Below are 20,378 nucleotides of genomic sequence, written 5' to 3' on the forward strand. Positions count from 1 at the left end.
ATTTCCATACATATTGCCCTTCTGTCTCTTACTTTCTTACTTTGCAGCTGGACTACCTGCTCCGTGCCTACTCCATGATCCTACAACTACCCTCATTACGGTTCATGCTTACACAACTTTTGGCAGATTCATAGGGACTTTCCACACACCACTCTTTTTAAAGAACTTCTGACAGCACTGAATGACCATTTTCTCTTCTTATAACCATATTTTTATTTTAAAGTATTATGGAAAGTGTGAGTCTTCAAACATAGCAACTGTTTGGTGCTGCTATTCATACTGCATTTTGCTGGAACATATATAACAATAACAGTGTTTTGCTACTAAAAGTCAATGGGAACTACTCCTTGCAATTTAAACAACACTATGCTCCTACGAGCATAGGGAAAAAAAAAAGGGGGGGGAGTGAAGGGGGAAGCCTACTGTTATATTTTCATAATTGAAGAAAACTCTGAGCTTTGACTTTGTTATAGAAAAACTGCCAATTTGAGTGTAGTCTTAAAGAACAGAGTATCTCCTAAAAAAAAAAAAAAAAGCTTTATCTCCTAGGATGGACAACAGAGACCAAAATCATTTCATAAGTATCTATATCCATCCATCTCTTTGAAGGTCTTAGGTACGGCGGGAGAAGTAAGAACCCCAGAAAGCGAACTGAGGCAGGATACACCTGTGGGTGCACCCCCTCTCCACTGCCCTTGCTCAGCACTCCCCTCTCCAGGTGCTGGGATGCGCGGAGCACCGGAGATCATCCCTCCGTGCCCGACCCGCTGGAGGCAGGCAGGCAGCGGGCCCCCGGCGGGGAGGCGGCCGCCCAGCGGGGCCGTGCCCGGGCCAGCGGTGCGGCCGCGGTCGGCGGGGTGGCCGTCGGTGCCGCGGCACCGGTGTCTTTTCCCCGTCCGTCGGAAGAGCAGCTGCGCGCTCCTCGCTCCCCTGACACTTGCCGTACCCACAGCCGGCAGCCCCGGGGAGCGGAGCGAAGGCGGACACGCTCACACCACGGCGAAGCGTCTCACACACTGTTACCCTCCGACACAAAAAACACGCGTTCAGCGCTACCGACAAGCCGCAGCGCCCGGCGGCCCCGGCCGGCACGGGGCTCCCGCGGCGCCGGGCGAGCCGCGCTCCGCCGCCCCTTCCCCTCCCACGCCGGGGCTCCCGCGGCCTCGCCCCTCCCTCCGCCGCCAGCCCCGCGCCACTGCGCGCCCGCGCAACCCCCGGCGCTCAGCGGGGGCTCAGCCGGCGCCTCCCGCCCGGCCCCACGTGTCCGGCACCCCCCGGCTGCGGGGGCGGCGGCCGCGGCCCCGCCGCCCGGGCACGGCTCGGCTCGGCCCGGCCCGGCCCGGCCCGGCGCGCACTTACTCCGCGGGGCCTCCGGGGCGGCGGCGCGGGCCCGGCGGCTCCCCAGGAGCGGCGCCCGGCGGTAAGTTTCGAGGAGCGCGGAGCCGCGCTTGGCGGGGAGGGGTTTCGAGGAGGCGGCGGCGAGAAAACTTCCCTGGAGCGGCTCGACCGCCTCCTCCGCCTCCTCCCGCTGCCGCCGCCGCCGCCTCGCCCGGCGGCAGCACCGCGCCTGCCCGGCCGCGCCGCCCGCTGCCGCCGCTCTCGGCCCGCCGTCACACACGAGAGCGCCGCTGGCTGCCCCCCCCCCATTCCCGCCCCACCAACACACGCTTTTAAAATTATTATTTTTCTTCTTTTTTTTTTTTTTTTTTTTTTTTTTTTATTTCTAAGAATTAAGATGTTATTAGCGAGGGAAGGATGGGCCCTGAGGAATGCCGGCTTCCTGCAGCGCTGCCGGGAGGTAAGGGACGGCTGCCGGTTACACACCCCGAGCCCAGCCGGCAGCTCCGTCGCTGTCTTGGCAGCGCCGGACCCGCAGGGTGGGCAGTCGGAAAGGTACCGGCAGCATCCCCCGGCCCCAGGGGCTTGTCTGACACCGCTCCTCACCATTGTGGGTAAAGCCATCGCTTGAAGGCACAGAATGAGTCAAGGCGTCAAGGTCTGCATGGGAATGCTGCGCTGGGAGAAGCTGTGCTAGGCATGCAGCACCTGACCCTACGGACTTCGGATCATCCCTAAAATCCGAGCTTGTACGCATCCACCCCTCCTCATTAGCCATGAAGAGAGAAAGCACGGGTCAGATTCCATATGTCTTATGCTTCAGTTATAAAGTTACTGCAGAACAGTGGTAGAACATCCTCTTCACTTCCTCATCACAGAGGCATGAACTTAGACCCTGCATAAGGTGTATAGCACGGGCATCCTAGTATAACACAGATGAAAGCCCTGTGCAGTCTGGCAACCTGGTCCAGACACTGAAGCAAGCAGAGCCGCTGGGGTTTTTTTACCTATAGTTGTAAATATGAACACTGCAGTCCAGGCCTTCTCCTCCTCCCTCTCTTCTACCTTAAACCAGAAAGGAAAAAAAAAAGTTGGCATTGCTTCAAGTTCTTCCATTCCACTTCTTTGTGTTGAGTACATACTCTTCCACTGTTTTCTTTTCCCAGCTTTCTTGGTGTGCTTTTATGCCAGTTTCAGAAAGTAAAAAACGTATCTCTACCTTTAAAGAACATGAAATTATGTCCCCACAAGCATTTTTGTAGCTATACAAGTAATGCCATTTAAATCACTAGACTATCTAATGTTTGTCCTGAAGGATGCAAATCACATCCATTTTAACTTTTTAACAATTTTAAGGGTTTTTTCCTCCACATGTTTCTTTTCCAGTCCTGTAAATTAAAGGGTGAGAGCTAATTAAAAAGTCATACATGTGGCCATATACAAAATACTCACAGAGATGGAGTCCACACTCTTCTGAAGTTAAATGAATCCATTAGGCTGTATTTTGACTTGACAAATATGAGATGTTTATATCTCTTTTTTTTTTAATTTTCATTGTACCTGTATTACTCGAACATTGTATTTCTTGTTCAATATAATTTTAAAGCACAAAACCGAGTTTAATTCCCACTAAATCCAGTAGCCAAAACGCACCTTGACCCACAACAATGGGATAATGGACTTTTACACTGCAGGAAAGATTAAATTGCTGTAGCATACCTGAGGTGAGAAAGTGATCTATAGGCTGTAAAAATTTTGGTTCACAGATCATGAGAAAGACTCAAGAAAGGTAAAGTCACAGATCCACTTACTCTCTTGCAGTGGAATATGTAATGGAGAACAGCACATATGATTCTATAAAAATCTCTATTAAAAATTCTATTAAAATATTTAAGAAGGTCTCTGCCAGAGCACATTTAATTCCACAGAGGTGCTCCTAATTTTTTGTTGGATACCTCAGAATAAAATGCCAATGTCCGTTGCAGCATGAGCAGAATTGTTGCACAGGCATGTGAGAATGCTGGCAATACAGCTCCAAGGAGGACCATGCTAGTCCTCAACTTGCTTATAAAAGTGTGGACCGCCTTTCTACGGGAAGCCCTAGACATTGTGGTGGTAAGTGATGTGGACTGTCTTGGATTTGGCTTAGCAGTATTTCTGTTAGCTTTCCTTTTCTGCAGGGTTTTGAACTCTTAATGTTGTGAGAAGAATCAAGTGAAGCCTATATAATAGTTAGGCACTAAGTAAAAAATCAGCATAATTATCCTTCACAATAGGAAATTGGTAAGCATGGTTTATAAATCAAAATGTTTACAATAGCAGTGAGGTTGCCATCCTGCTTCCTAGAGTCCAGTCTAATGAGTTGTCAAGCATCTGCTGTTGCTACTGGATTAAAAACCAGTTGTGAAAACTCCCTCCCACCCCAAGAGCTGTCAGGTCACCTGCTGCCATTTATCCCCTTATCTGCAATAGAAACCTCTGAAATGTTAAGTGGTTTATTCGACCTATAATGTCAGCTAAAACTGGTGTGGGTCTTCCTTATGTAGCTAATGAATTTCAGTAGGAATAGTAAGAAAGCATATTAGGTCTGACAACTCATAGCCCTGAAATTTGAAAGACCGGTGCCTTTGAGAACTGACAGTAATGCCAAGGTAAACAGTTTCTTTTCTGTTATTCTTTCACTCCTCAAAACAAGCACCTTTCCAAATCTGAGAACTTCTGGCAGGTATGATGAATGGCAAATCCTAATGAATCCCATGGTTTGGCCAGAAGTGTTAGGACTTAGCACTCTGTACAAATTCTCATCTGAAACAGGAGTATCAGGAGCCAATTTCTTGAACATAATTTATTCCAGACACTAGCTGGAATAAACAGCATTCTGTAACCTCCTCAGATACTTTGCCAGTAGGGAGCTGTCTTTACACTTCTTTCAACTAAGCAAGGGATCCAAACACAAAATTCATCATGCAAGAATACAGTGTGGTTTAAGAGACTGGAGGATTCGAGTTCATTTCCAGGGACTTTTTTTGTGTCCTATCTGTATGACATTTTCTTTCTGAATCAGGTCTACTGTTGTTTGCTGCTACCTTGCCCTGATGAGTTAAAAAAACCCCAGCACTCGGGTTTAACTTTCTAGAAGCATCTCAAGCTTACATTCAGTTTCTACAATATGTTTCACTTAAGTTTCATACTAGAAAGGAAGTATAAAATGGGACTTCCTTAATTGGTAAATGTTCTTTTGTCTCTCTCAAAGTCTTTTCAGACTTTGATTCCTTCAGTCACCGATGGGTGTTTTGTTACAAACAAAAGAACTGCCATAAGTATAAACCTGACTTATCCATGCAAAGGATAAAGAAAACTCAGCTTTTCAGTTCCAGGGTCAGATGCTGTCCTTAGCTACATGTAGATGTAATTAAAAGCAAGATTTTTATTACTACGAAAAAAGACAATATTCAAATGATGCATAATGGCTTCTAATAGAACCTGGAAACATTTCTGAGACAGATGCTATTGGAATCCAGTACAAACTGGCACCCATAATGCCGTGCTGGTGAGCCACATGTGACAACAGATCACCTACTCCTTTAAAAGGTCCCACGAGAAGACAAATAACAAATAGTCCATTCAAATGTTAATCTGTCTCATCCTCTAACTCTTGATTATACTTTATTTAAACTCCTCAAAAGAAACCATTTTCATATGTGATGCTTATTTTTCAATAGCTCCAATCTTTGTTATCTTCCATGTGATTGGATGATTTAAATATAATTTAAAATATTTTCCCTCTGCTATGCTGCTCATCCCCCACCCCATCCCCCCAATAATACATTATTTTCTCGCTATCTTTTTGATAGGTGGTTTTCTAGAATTAATGAAGATGGAGGTAGGTGGGAAAAGCAGCCGTTTAGCATTGTGTGGAGGAGCAGATAAGATCGTCTTCCAGTTTCATAATCTGCTAATTGTGTCGCTGCAGATAGAAACTTCCCACGTCTCCAGGTCAGTGGGAGAAGTCCCTCTGACTTCCAATGACTTTTGAGCACTGGTTTTTTTTCGGTATCTGAAAATTAATCTCGGATGCTAAGGTCTAACAATGTAGACACGTTTTAGTGAAACTACCCACCGAACTATTTATGAATACATGAATTTACAGCATTTTACTCCATTAAATAACTGGCTAAAACCAGATTATAGAGTAAATTTTCAATGAAATCCTGTATTTTAAACTGTCTGGTAATTTTAAGTATGCCTTAGCTCATTAAGATCTTAAAACTGAATACTCCATGTGCAGTGAAAGAACACCCTTAACCTTGCTCTCTCCACAACTCCAGATGAGGTTTTTCAGCAGTAAGGCCTGAAATCAGAAGCCTGTGTACCTGACATAGGTACTAACGGGAGGCTGAACTATTCAGAGTGACAAGCCGCTTGTTTAATGTCGTATTCTGCCAACATGGACTTGTGCATTATTTAACATAAAACCGTTCGTAAAAGTAGTTAAGTGCAGTCACTACTGCAAATTTTGAAGTGCAGTTTATCAGGTACAGAAATTTAATCAATGGAGTCTTGGGAAACTGTTATGTATTTCACATTCTTTGTTTTCCTTTAGAACATTATGACTCGATTTAACTCCCAGCAGTCCAAGAGGCTGGTCTATGTAATTTAATCTTTTTTGCTGACAATGTTAAAGTCTCGTTTATCTGTCATTACCTGTATCCTCACTAGGTTCAATAAAGAAAATTTCTTAGTGTATTTGAGGAAAATAGTGTTTGTAACAGGTTCAGATGTCTTCGAAGAAAACATTAAATATTTATATAAGGCAAATATTTATTGCAATGATGACAAAATTTTAAAAAATTGTATTCTTTTAATGAGTAAAATTATATGAAGGCATTGCAACGCATTTCTGACAGGTTAATAGGAAAAAGTATCATCCTTAGATATCTGGGGAGAAATGTTTGAATTTAAGATTACCATCTCCGAGTTTGCTCAAGTCCCTTCTGATCCCAGGAAATACTGGGAAATGATTTAAATTCTCTAGAAAGAGAATTTTTTGGTTTAAAAATTTAACGAAACGGCGAATTTTAAGTAAATAGTTTCCCACGATGAAATTCGACAGTGCAAACGTGCTAGGAACAAACCAGGGAGCAGGGGGAAGTGGTGCCTCCCGGGCGCAGCTGCCCCAGCCGAGCTGCGCTCGCCGCCCGCCCCGCTCCGCCTCCAGGGCCCAGGGAAGCGCGGAGCCGGGCAGGGGATGCTGAGCCCAGTGTTTTGAACACTCCCCTCCCTGGCTGTTTGGTGGGACTTTCCAGGCTTGAGGTCTCACGAGGGACGTGGAGCCCTTGAATGATTCTCCGAAGGACATGGCAGGAACCCACCCGGCGCGTCTGCCGCCTCGGTCCCCCGCAGAGAGGTTTGGGGGAAGCCGGATGGTCGGCCGGGACTAGGGTGCAACCATGCGTGAAATCATCCCCTTCCACCCACCATGGACCGACCCCTGTTTCGCTGAGGTGACCTCCTGTGGCACCCAAGGGATGCTCCTCCAACTCTGTTCGGTCACTCCAGTGCTTTCTTACGGCCAAAAGAGGAAACTAGGAGATCATATGGGGGAGAAAAAACCGCAAAACCTATTCGGCTGAAGTCTGAGTCACTGCCCCCGCTTAATAACGTTCTAAACGGGAGCAGAGAATGTCCCGCTGATCCCTTTGGCTGTTCGCAGCGCTTGAGCGCAGCCATTGCCAATAGTCGCGTAAGGACTTTGAAGTTACGGATATTGTCTTCGCAGGCATTAGTCAGTGCTTTAATCGGTCTCGTTCTGGCTCGGTCGCTGAAAGATGTAAGCAAGCCAAAACTTCAACGCTCTTATGGGGCATCTAAAACGTTAGGTCCCTCCTCCGAGGGGGACTTCGGTGTGAGACCAAGCGGGGAGACGAATGAGTGCATATGTTCAAAATTACATTTTCGACAGAAATTCAGATCTACCGGGTCGTGTTTAAAAGCGAAGTGGGAGAGAAGGGGGAACGGGGGTGGGGGGGACTCAGTGTGCAGGAAACATCACTGGGAAACCTGGAATGTAACAGGCAGGATCAAAAGTTAATGGCCTATTTGATGTGAAAAGTGAGCTGGGGATGCCGGAGAGCGGGAGCGAAAAGAACCGGCCAGACACACGCAGGGCGTCCGCGCAGCCGGGCCCCACTACCCCACGCAAATAGCTAAACCAAAAATACAGCGCAGCTAGGAGCGCTTCTCCGTCGGGTTAGCCTTTAATCCGGTGAGTTTAACCTCCCGAGTGGGGCGGTGGGGTGGCTGAGTCGGCCCTGGCTCCGCGGGAGATGCACCTAGCGGAGAGCCGCGCCTGGCATCGGCTGCTCCCGCAAACCCGCGTACAACCTCTCCGCCGCCTGCCGCGCAAAGCCTGGGCAGCCCATGAGAGCTCCCACCCCTCTCTGCCCGCAGCATCGGGGTGACGCCGCGGGTCCCCGGGGAGCTGCATGTGGGGCGCTGCGCGGGAGGGCGCGGTGAGGGAAGGGGGGTGCGGGCGGCGCGGAACGCCCCGAGGCGCGCAAGAGCTGCCGCTGTGACCCCGCTCGCAGACCCTCAGTGCTCGCACTGCCGCTCCTGGTGCTGGGCCAGGCGCAGGCTTCTATCTGCGCCTGGCACAGACGGACAGGGAAATGTTCAGGAGAGGATGCGCTGCTATGGATTGGCAGGCCACGGTCGAAGCTCGCCAAAATGACAGACCACCCTGCCACACAGCATCGAGCCATCTCGTTGTTGATATAGCTAAGAAAAAAAACATTAGCCTCTAGTACCATCAGAATATTTCATTCATGCCAATTTGTTTAACAATATTTTTCTAAAAATAACTCTTTCCCTTGTATGGCTCAGTTTCTTCGGCTTTAGCATACGCTTTGAATTAAAACTGTTGACAAGATTGTAACGAAAATACTGATTGATGCAAACATGCCCTGAAACAAATCCACACCTGATTCTGGTTCTCTGACTACGCTGATTACAGCCAATCCCCGCCTGCAGCAAGCCCGACCGGGGTCTCCAGCTTCCAAAGAAACTGCTCGTCGGGACATAACGGTGACAGAAAACGAAGGCACGGGGACAATTACCGAAAAACAGGGTTTGAAGCGCTAGGGGTTCCCCAAGTTGGTTGGAAGTAATACCGAGACAAACACATAGAATGCAGTCTGTTTCTTGTTCCTTGGTCTTATCCCAACCCCCAAACACAGTCAGATGTTGAGAGAAGACTGAATTCAGACCACTGCCAACGCTAGAATAAAAAGGCTAAGAGAAGCCAAAAATGCCTGTGGTCTCCGTGAACTACATTAAATCACGGGGTGGTTATATTTAGGTGGATAATGAAGCGCGTAAAACGGTAGATAAAAATCAGTTGCTATGAACTGTCTAGGATTTCGTGTGTTTTTATTAATTTTCATAGGAGATTTTAAGATTTACATGATCTCCCCGTTTTAAACTCTGGACGGAGAGCTCTCGGCGGCGGGAAGCACCGGGGGAGGCGTTCGCAGCTCCCCGCCCGCGGCAGCCGCCCTGCTCCGCGCCTACCTGGGGCCGGCCCAGCCCTGCCCCAGCCCGGCCGCTTTGCAGGAGCGGCTTGCGCTGTGAATGGAGCCGGAGGGAGCCTGAGCTGCAGGGGGATGAGTGAGGAAAACGGGGGAATGTGATACCGGAGGGCGCGTCAGAACTTCTGCTCCGGCCCTGATGACCCAGGTGCAGATCAGCTCTGCGGGAACGCCAGGGAGGTTTGGCCTCCGACTGTTCAGGCAAGGAAGGGGGAGGATGCTGCTGCCTCCGCACAGCAGCTCCGTTCCCTGGCTGAGCAGAACAAGAACAGCTCAGGTCCCAGCTACAGAGCAACTAGCCTTGCAGCCTTCCCCTCTCCTGGCCGACCATGGCCGACACAACCTCCCCGTGCTCCCGCTTCTCTGTTCCCCTCCCTGGGGCGCCGGCACCAGAGGTAGCACCAGCGGGGGCCACTGGGGCCGGGTAAACAGGAAAGTCCTGCTGGATTCCCAGGCGATTCTCCCCGAGCCGAGGGGAGGAGCGGTCACCTTCCGCTCCCTGCTCTGCTCCCTCCTCGGCCGCTCCTCTCCCGTCCACCACTCTGTGCGGGACACGGGGGCAGCGGGAGCCGTCGCGGCCCTCCCGCACCTCCGAGGGGACAATGGGAACCCGCAGCATGCGGGAAAGCTTCCCGCTGGGATTTGTGTTCTTTCTTTTTGACAGCTACACTTTGCCGGTTAAAAAACAAAAACAAAAACAAAAACAAACAAAAACAAAACAATAACTATATGTTCAGTGAAATCAGTTTCACTGGGAATATGTGACTACAGAGTAAGGAAGGGGCTGGAACACGGGCGGGATTTGCAGAGTCACGGTCCCACAGCGGCGTTATCCTACATCATAAGCAAAACAACCACCCGCAGCCATCGCATCACGGACACCCGGCAGCATCCCCACCCTTGTCCCCACCGAGCTCCCCCTCGGCTCGGCAGCGCCGCAGGGGCCCCGACAGCCTGTGTGCACCCCCGGGGCCCGGCGGGACTGCGCGGGGGGGTCCGCGGGCAGAGCAGGTGCAGCCGGCTCGCCGGCGCTGCCGTGCTATTGCGGGATTCACCGTGCGGCCGTGTCTAGTATCTTTGTCCCCCCGAGTTTTGGCTGCTGTTTGTTTGTTTTCTTTCCCTTTTTCTGGTGTAACTGATTTCCACGTAGTTGCACCTCACGTTTTGCCCCTCGCTCCGACTTAAGCTATGCGCCAGCCGGAGCCTGAGGTCCTCTGCGCTGCTTCCTGTGCACGTTCTTCTTTCCATTCATTTTTAAAGTTTTTTTCATCTTCCCAATGGAAGTATGGACACATAGATGTGCCAGGTTGTTTTCAGATGACCAGTACCTAGGACTTCAAACCGGTTAGCGAAGCGGCATCACTATCTCCTTATTATCTGGGTTTGCGTCACGGCGCACGTCACCAGCTCAAATCCCGGCACTCTCCCTGCCGTACCTGCCTGACGGAACCCTGAGATGGGGGTGAAAGGCAGGCGCTTCTCCCCTCCATGCTCTCAGCAGCCGGGGACTTATCCTGACAAGGAGAGAAAGGACAGTATGACTTAGATACTCACTGTTACGCCACTGGCTGGTGGTGGAGATACCTGCCAGGTTAACAAATTCAGGTTTGCATCCAAACCTGCCTTCCTAAATAACACAGCGCAAGGTGTGCTCCTGGGCTGCCATGCCATTCACTTTTACTTTATAAAACTGAGAGCTGTATGAATTTTAACAGCAGCCCTGGATTTTTCCGTGCTTGAGGCGCTTTCAATTGGACGCTGCTGAGTACAAACGAGGGATGGAAAAGACACTTTCTCTGCCAGGGTGTAAGAACGGTACGAGATTGTAATTTTGGGCAGTGGTAAGGTCTAAGTTCAAGGATGGGAGTTTTGCTTGCCAGGCACTTGGAAGTGTGCAAACCTGACTTTTTCCGCCCCGCCTCACTCCCTCCCCCAAATCAACAGCAACAATAAACCCCGGATGCCAATAAACGTTATTAAAAAAAAAAAAAAAGTACAGTTTAAGATCCGCCTCGAATACATAAGCACATAGAACGCAGAACCATCCTTGGCTCCGAGTCCCCGCAAAACGTTTCTCTTTGACCAGGAGCGGGTAGAGACAATCGTGTCAACGATGTGCTCGTCTGGTTCACTGCTTCACTGCTGTGGCTGACTCCCCGGGTCCCTGCTGCTGGGGTAACAAATACCCCTCTCAAAGGTGCCAAACAATACTTTTTTAATACCCCAACTATGCGGGTAATAGTGTGGAGCATTGAAGTGCTGTGGGTCATCCCTAGGTTGGTATCTCTCCCTTCCGATTCTCAGGGCTCTGACACCCACGGGTGACTGGAGGGCGTGAGGATATGTGCACCCTAGGATATGGCAGCGTAGAAAATGCACTGTTTCCTGAAATAATAAACGATCAACTTGTTCAAATAATCCGGTTTTTACTGTGTTTTGTGTGTGGAGGAGTGCTTACCTCAAGTCTACTCAGGTTTCCCAGGCATTAAATGCCTGTAAACATTGCAAATCATCTAGGAGAAGGGTTGAATTCTACGCGTCTAGAAAAAGACGCGCACTGATTTTTTAAAGGGAAAAAAATAGATTTGCAGGATACATTGTAAAGAAAAGAAAGAAAAAACAAAAACAAAACCAAAAAACCACCAAAAAACCTAGTGAAGGGGAAAATAAGGGAAGAGAAACCGAAATGGTACTGGAAAAACCTTGGCTCTGGTAAGCGAGGAAACACTCTGTCTTCTTCCAGCGTGACTTGATGAGACCATAAAGAGACACATATTGTGCATTTTCTCAGGTTTTCAATATCCCACACACATATAGTAATAGCAAGTTTCAACAGCTATTGCCAGGGCTCGGGTTGGTTTTCCCTCAAGTGAAGAAATGCATCTTTAAGTGGGAAATCTGCCATTGGCTAACCACAGTCAGAGACGTCTGCTGGGATAAACAGCATTGTTAATTCCTTCAAGCTCCATCTGTGGAAGTGATAAAGTGCAGCCATTATGGAAGACTGCAAAGTTAAATTAATTAGGTTCCTCCATTATGCTGCAGTCTTCTGAAGATGATTGCTATTTTCCTCTTAAATGCCATTATTCCTAGATCTATCTAGGAGCTGATGCAATTAAAGTGAACGTAATGTAAATTTAACAACACAAATGACACTTTCCTCCGCGTATGTTTGAATGGGGCACGGAGGGGCTGTATCTCAAGCTTGGACTTCCCCCGTAAACATCTGATGTAACCTTAAAAAAAAAAATCAAATAAGCCAGTGTGTACTTGGATACTTTTCTTCGGCGAATTCTTGGATCAATACTTTTGTTTCATGTTTTCATGTTCTCAGTAATGTTAAGGGATCCAGTTACAAACTCTTGCCAGTAAGAAAGAAAATATGCCCTGCTGTGCACCCTTCTAAACACTTCTAAGAAATAGTGTTTTCTTTTCATTTGGAATGACGATTTTGTTTGTCTGCTCTGCCCCGGCGAGCGAGACTATAGATTATTAGTAGACACATTTAATTCCGGACCATAACGCAGGCGGCTGCGCCCAGGGCCGACACACGCCCTCCCGCCGGGGCAGTGCCGGGCGGGGGCGAGGGCACCCTGGAGGGCTCCTGGGGCCGGGGCTGGAGCCCACCGCGACTGGGGCGCTGCCTCCCGCCTGCTGCCTCGGCCGGGAGTCCCGCCCCGTTGCCCTGCTGCGATTATTTTATTTTATTTTATTTTATTTTATTTTATTTTATTTTATTTTATTTTATTTTATTTTATTTTTTTATTTTTTACATTTATTTCTTTAAGGAAGAAGCGTGATTTCTCTAAGCCTTTGCAGTGCTTCATGGGTCATTATGGCTTAATGCAATTAACGTAACCTTTTGTAACCCAATATCAAGTACTTCCAGGACAAATCTTTAAACAGATCACTAATCGTAAAACAAGTTATGGTGTCTGGAGTGAAAACGAAGCTATTTGCTATTCCCGCTGATACTTTCAGCTTTTCGAACTTCCCCCTTTCTCTTCTGTCTAGGTCTCGAATCTTGGGATTATATATATATATATATATATATATATAATTTTTTTTTTTTTCCCCTTTAGGTCTCTCTTTTAAGCAGCGCTGGGATTTTACGGTTTTCGTGAGGAAGGCCGTCGGGAATCCGCTGCAGGAGGAACAGACGGGCGCGCTGGGGGCAGGGAATTAGCGCGCAGAGATGAGCGAGCACCCCCAGGCGGGACCGGGACCGGGACCGGGACCGGCCGGTCCCACCGCCGCCGCTTCGAGGGCTTAGCTGGGCCGGGGCCGGGGCTGGGGCCGCGGCGGCCTCCGGGGGCGGAGGGACATCCATCAGCAGCGGCCAATCAAGCGGAGTGCCCTCCCCGCGGGCTAATTGCTTTTGCTTTTCTTTCAATTAGGGCCGGCGCTTCCCGGCGCGCTGCCCTCAGCCGGGGCTGGGCCGGGGAGCCCTGCGCTGAGAGAGGGAGGGCGGGCGGCAGAGGAGCCGTAACACGTGTCGCTGCATTCACAGACACACATATTCCCCCCGCCAGCCCTTGTAAAGCTTTCTGCAGCACGCACAAGCGGAACAGGTTTGGCTGTGAAGTTTATGTTTGATTTAACGGCGAGAGGCGCTTCCTGGCCTGCTCTTTCCTTCCCGCCGTGCCGTTTGGGAGTAAATTCCGGCAGGATATTTAAATTTGGTTCAAGTGTCACACGGATCATTTATAGGTGGTTCAAGGTAGAGCCACCACTTTACCTTAGATTTAGGCTAATTGTTGCATGTCTATGAATATATTTCTCTCTGTGACTGCTAAGTAGATAATGTCCATGTGAGCAACACCAACAGAGGCCCGGTTCAGTTATGTGGCACCCACCACAAAAAACAGAACAAAAAAACCCTGGGAGTAAATTATACCAGAATTCTGGTTCAGGGGAATAACACCCCAATACTCAGAATATTAGATTCTGTTTGGATAGATTATTTAATCTACCACCCACCATCTCTGTACTTAAATTTTCCCAGTCATGTGTGCAAAATTGGTCTTGTCCTGATTTCATTTTTACATCCAAGTTTTTGTTTGTATTCCTTGGAGCCCCGAGGAAAGAGAATTGCTCTAATAATGCAGGAAAATATTTTGTACTCTCACAGTGTACTTCTGCATTCTGCTACATTTTATGAAGAACTCTCTATAATGTGTAATCTTTTACTGTTTTGCATTGGAATTTAGCGTGTCAAAAACAGGTCTACATATTAATCATAACAATGTATTTTCCAAAAAGGATGTAATATAATATTACAATTATATATCTTTATTATAATAAAGATAATATTTGAAAGGTCCTGGTTGTAAGTTTCAGAGAAAAAAAAAATCACTTTAGCTTATCTGTCTTTGGAGAGATTGACAGGTTTTCAAAGAAATCTTGCAGAATGCACAATGCATTCACCTTGTCTAGTTTAATAGAGGCAAAAAATGATTAGAGTGTGTTTTAATACTTGCTGTACATGTGATGTAGGAAGCCAAGCCTCAGAACAGTTTAAATGTTGATATACCCAGCTTGAAAAAGCTTGTCAAATAAATCAAACCGTTCTGGGGGCAAACCCATGTTGTTTTTAAACTACAGAGTGGGGCAGTGGGCGTGGTTACTCCCATGGTTGAATGTTGAATGTATAGATTTAAAATACATTTCGCCTCACTGTGTTTCAGAGGATTGTTTTGGCCTCGTATTCCAATACCATGAGCCAAAACTCTGGTCAATGTTTTGACAACAGAGCCAGGAAAAACAAAAAAGGCTTACCCTCTGAAAAAGAAATGAAGATGTAGTGAAGGAAAACAGTAGTCTCTCTGCCACTGCCTTACTCAATCCATATGTGGACTTAAACACAGGAAATACCCACCATTCACCGCAATCAAGCCAGGGGCTTGTGCATCAGAAAGTGCCTTGTGGAACTAATTGTAGTTTATTAAGATTGTCATTGACATAGAAAAGCGTTTTGAAATTTGAAGTCAGAACATTTAAAGAATATAGAAAAAAAGATAATCTGCAGCATGAGTGTTAATTTTTAAAGAAATGTATTTACTACAATGCTGCAATCTTACAATGTGCATTTATTATAGAATTTTACATAAATTAATTAACATTTTGTGATGTTTGTGATATTAAACTCTGTATGCTTACTCTTAATCCACAGTTCTTCTGGTGCAGGGTATGTTTCAGGATAATTTCAGAGTGGAACAAAATCTAAACTTCACCAATTTAAACGGATAATAAAGAAAAAGCATGGTACCTTTCATATAGGCAAAGTTTACACAGAAAACAAATAATAGTTTCTAGATTGTTTTTTGTAATTTTACAAACTTATATGGAAACTTGTCCTTGCCAACAAGTATTTGGCAAAGTGTTTATTTTGAGACTTTTGTGCCAGATATATTTCCTTGTGAGGTTTTGATGATGCTTTTCCTGACCGCATATTTTTTTATTATTATTATTTTGCTGTACCGTTGCATTTAGATTTTTAGCATGGTGAGTCACTATTAGACTTGACAAAACAGTGCTGTGATTGCCAGCAATTAAATTCAACCTCTGGGTAATTTTCATTGAATTTATGTTCCTGTGAACACCTGTGATCTTTGCCTGATGATTTTGCGTCCTAGTGCTTTACCTCGAATCAGGAGACTGTTTGTGCTTCCAATGGTGCAGGCTTTTTCATAAACTGCTGTACTGTGGGTCAAGTCACTTGGCCTTCCAGATAGACTGGGACGTGTTTGAGGGTGCAATGTGTTTTCCACAGTTTTGGATCTATTTGAAATTCAATTCTCCACACCAGGCACACAGTAACTGTGGCAGGACTAGGGAAAGGCAATTTCAGTGCTTCAAATGGTGTCTCTGCCTTAAATAATTTTGGTCTAGTTGCTTGTCTCTGATCCTTCTTTTTTTGTTCATCCAGATTTCATTAAAAATTGCTATTCAAAATCTCCTATCTTTTAAAGAATTTCAAGAGCAAATCTGTCCACAGAGAGCAAGAGTTGCAGTTGTCATTTCCACACATTGAAATACAACTGAATGAGAATTGGAATACAGGTAGCTGTAGCTCCCAAAGCTGCACGACCAAGCCTTACTTTTCCCTGAAGTGATTTTAACCCGCTATGTAAAATGCCATGTCAGTGGATACTTGATCTCTTTTGCCATTTCTTAAAAGCCCGTTTTATCTTGGCTGATTCACAATCTGGACTGAGGTGTGGGATGCTTGAGGGTCACCATTCAAATTTCTTTCTGTTTCTAGTGCTCAAATACATTGAGAGTACCCCAGATTTTCCTCCAGAGTTGTTCCACAGGTGACCACCTCCTAATCCCAGTTATTTTTCTACCTTAAGCAGCAGTCTTATCCCGGTATTTTGCAACTTTTGCAGATTTGAGTTTAGATTTTATGAACCATTCCTTGCATTTTATGTGGTCTGTTGGGGGGAAAAGTGGGGAGAAAATCTGTGTGTAAATACAATAAAAAAAAGGGATGAATTTGCAGGCATGAGTCAAGTCTGATTGTAATGTAAACACTACTGATTATTGTGTTGGTAGATGTCTGCACCAAAGTGCATTTGGAGTACAATAATCCATATGATATATTCAGAAAGTAACCATATATGTATGAAATCAATATATGTATTGATATATTGTAAGAAATATACAATATGTATATGTATATATATGTATATATGTAAGAAATCAAGAACAGACATATATGTAAGAAATCAAGAACAGACAAAACCATTATTTCCCTATAAAGTTGTTAATTCTCCATACATACGTTTCTTAACTTTTTTCAGTGTGAAACAGTGCATACACAAAAAGCTGATCTGAAGAAAACTCTCAGCTCCATCCATGCATCCAGCAACATTCCTGTGGGAACACAAAAGAGAATAAAAGTTTGGCATCTTGAGACCTGGACTATGGACAGATGCACTGTCATTAATTTTTAGAAGTGAGAGCAAGGGACTATGGGCACTAAGATCATATTCTGAGAGTTTGTATTATTGACTTTGGAGTGACAGCAAGTAAAAAACACCCCTGAAGGTCAATGTAATTAGATTTCTAAGTCATCCATATTTTTCCTGATGAATTGAACTTTAGACTGATGTGTACTGAAGGCAGTGAAATTTAAATGTTTTGGCTTCTTCACTTTCTTTGCAGCAGTTTCCTTGGCCATTTGCCCATTACAGGTCTCTGCAAAGCCAATGTTTATACTGATCCATTTTCTTTTGCATTTTTTTCACCATAGACATCTAAATGTATAAAATTCTGTAAGGACACAAGGACAGCAAAACAATAGAGAGATACTAAATCAGAAGAAGAAAGTAAAGAAATACAGGAGGTGGTGTGGTAAGAGGAAAGGCAGAAATAAATGTGTATGGGGGTAAATATCTTCCTTTAAAATGACACTTGTGAAAACTATAAATTACAACATGCAGAATATCAAAACCTTTGCTAGATGCATCTGCATCTCATCCACGGCATGCTGATTTGGTGTGTTGCACCTCTGTAACATTCAATCAGAGCCATGGAGGCAGGCATGGAAAAGAGAACACAGATTTGTAATGAAGAGGCAGTAGCCAAATTGAAACTAGTGTGAAAGTATGACCTTGAGGGAAGGTAATATTCTCACAAACAGTAACTGATGTTTATTTATGGCATCAGAATGTCAAAAGCAGTCAGGGCTGTCCTGAGCCTACCCTATCTTGGTTTTGGCATTATTATTTGGCATAATTATACATTATCAAGTATATAGGACTTGAATTTCATTTCAAGCCCTACTACTGTCAGTTATGCCCATGCACCAGCCTTTGACCATGGTTACTTTAAATAAAGGCTTTTAACTCCCCAAAATTGTAGCTAGTTTCACTGATGGGTAGTGTGAGCACCATGGCACAGACTATTAAAAAGAGTCCCTTTAGTTTGTAAAGACATAGTATCAGTAAGAGTTGTGGAACCTAGAGTATGAATTAGACAAGACTGCTGAAGACAGCAGGCTTTTTCTTATGGGCCATTGTAGAGTTATTAAAATAACCATGTAATCAAGTATTAAATCTAAATCATTTAGGCAGTCTTGGGAAACATACGGTTTCAGATAAATTACAGATCCTCAGCTGATGTAAACAGATGTGGTTCTATTAATGTGCTCCTCACACAGCTATGGGCTTATATCCATAATAATCCACACACTGGACAGTGGTCTTCCCCCACTGTCCAAATGGCTTCCTAGAGTGTTTTCCATCATTTCAGAAGTTGAAAAATACAGACCTCAAAGTGTATGTACTCTGAATTGAAGAAAATGCAGATGTAATTTTATATGAAAATGTATTCCTAGATCAAAACAAAAAGAATCCATTTGTATCTGTTACTCTGTGTTTTTAGTGGGGGAAAAAAGGTCTTGCTTGACATATTTCATTTTCTAATATTTCAGAATAAATGATCTGGAAAAATCCAAACATTGTTATTTTTAGCCCAGTTTTCTCTCACTCTCTCCCTCCTACCACCCCTTCATCTCCTCAGAAAAATTCAGGCCAATTTCAACCACATTTGAGAAAGGAGGAGAAATCCCAAACATCATTAAGTTCCAATAACTGCCATGAACATTTGTTGTTGGATAGCAGAGAAGAAGGATATTTGTTTTCCAGGTAACTTGGCCGCTGTTTGGCAAAGTCAGCTTTGCTTCTGCCTGGCAGTGCCTGGGTGCACGCAAATGCTCATGGCCGCTCATCAGCCAGCTCACCCAGGGCTCTGGGACAGCTTCAGGCTGTTCTCTCTCTTGCCAAAAGGGATTGTCAGGTGGGGATGTGAGAGATCAGTAGGGTTAATACAGTAGGAACGTGCAGAGGATATAAGAAACAAACATGCAGGGGCTCAGGCTCTGTTAACTACTCACAGAACAGCTTGTTTCTTAAATATACTTAAAGTAGTTATTACATTCTTTCCTAGACATTGAGTCTCATGTTTATAAAGTATAATCCTTGGACAATTTATCACTTTCAATAAATACTAGCATTCAATCTTCATGCTATGGTTTTTTCAATGAAGTAATTTAATTGAAACAAGATCTATGATATTTTTACACCAATGTGTACAATGTTAGGTTTTTTTAAAGGACAACATGCTAAACTTTACGCCACAAAATACTTATGTTAGCTTTACTTAAGTGACTAAAGTTAGCTTCCTATTATTTTGTATATTTATTTTAAGTATTTTCAAATTTAGAAGCAATTGATGTATCACCATTTTTAATCCAATGAAGAGTGTTTAAGAAATGACACGCTCAAAAAAAGTAAAAAGAAGAGTCATGGTAGACATACAAGTTTAAGCTTTTAACTACTTTTTGCCTATCGCTTTTGATTTCAGTATAAGAAATCTGGAGCTGGCTTGGGAGAGTTGGTGGTGGATCTGTTCCACGCTTAATCACCCTGATCAGGTTCCTCACTTGATCATTCAGAGGGGGGATCCCTCTGGGAGCTGTCTTCCTCAGGTCCTCTATACAGGCTAGAGGGAAGTCAAGAGAATTTTGTGCTGGGAGTCCTGACTTGCAGTCTGGAGCAATTTCTCTTGTTCTGCTGGCTGTGTGGGAGTTGGAGTGACCTGACCCCCAGCTTAGACACTACCCTTAAATGCTTTCAGGTGAATGGTGTAGAGAGCCTAAGTGGAAAAGGAGCTCATTCTGACCCTGCTGTCAGCATGAAATAAACAGCCACAACAATATAAGAAAAGGTTTTGTTCCCCCCCTCAAGATGTACCTAAAGCAACAAAATTTCTCTGTGAGAGAAGGAAATTAAGATCTTCAGCTACCTTAACAGCCATACAACTTGCCATCACATCTCCTCCCAGACCAGGCCAGAGGGGCAGAGTTGGCATGGCCACATGCAGAGAGGACTGAGAGGTTCCCTCATGGGTTCTGTCATTTTCTATCTCCTCTTCATTCCCTGTCTCAGGGGCTGCCCTTTCATATGCCTTTTTCCACACCAGCTTTCCTGGAGTGTTTTCGTGTTCCTCAAGGAGCTTTCTCTTGCTGCTTCTCTTTCCTTGATCTGTGGTCACTCACTCCTTTGGTCAACTGAGTTGCTCCCAGCTCTGATTTCCTAATGCTTCTGAAGCCACTCTACTTCCTCCTTCCTCTGCTCATTTCACTTACTGCCTCTCCTCTTCCTCTTATGGTGTCTCAAGGCTTTCTTCTTTCATTGCTTCCTTTCTCCCTTTCTAGCTCACTCCTTGGAAACTTAATTTATTTTCATGACTTTTTTTTACCATCTCCAGGAGGGTGGCTACCAAGTCTAAATTTCTGTTCTTGACAACATCCTTCATTTTTGTCTCTGTAATTCTCATATTTCACCCCTCAAGTCTATCCAACATGCAATTGCCAACATTTTCTGGCTAGCTTACACTGAAATTTTCTCACTATTTAAGTGAAAGAAAAAATAGGCAAACTTTGGA

General features: G+C 45.3%; 1 protein-coding gene across 1 annotated transcript in view; it reads right to left on the reverse strand.

Annotated features, from left to right (window-relative positions):
* The window catches only part of EYA1 (EYA transcriptional coactivator and phosphatase 1), a 158,121-nt gene extending 156,694 nt beyond the window's left edge, over positions 1–1,427 (reverse strand). Inside the window, exon 1 of the mRNA XM_053957106.1 lies at positions 1,360–1,427. The gene's annotated coding sequence lies outside the window, so the exon portion shown is untranslated. The remainder of the gene's footprint in view (positions 1–1,359) is intronic.
* Between the last annotated feature and the right edge of the window lie 18,951 nt (positions 1,428–20,378).

This window comes from Vidua chalybeata, chromosome 1 (genome assembly GCF_026979565.1).
Source record: "Vidua chalybeata isolate OUT-0048 chromosome 1, bVidCha1 merged haplotype, whole genome shotgun sequence".
Lineage (NCBI taxonomy): Eukaryota > Metazoa > Chordata > Aves > Passeriformes > Viduidae > Vidua > Vidua chalybeata.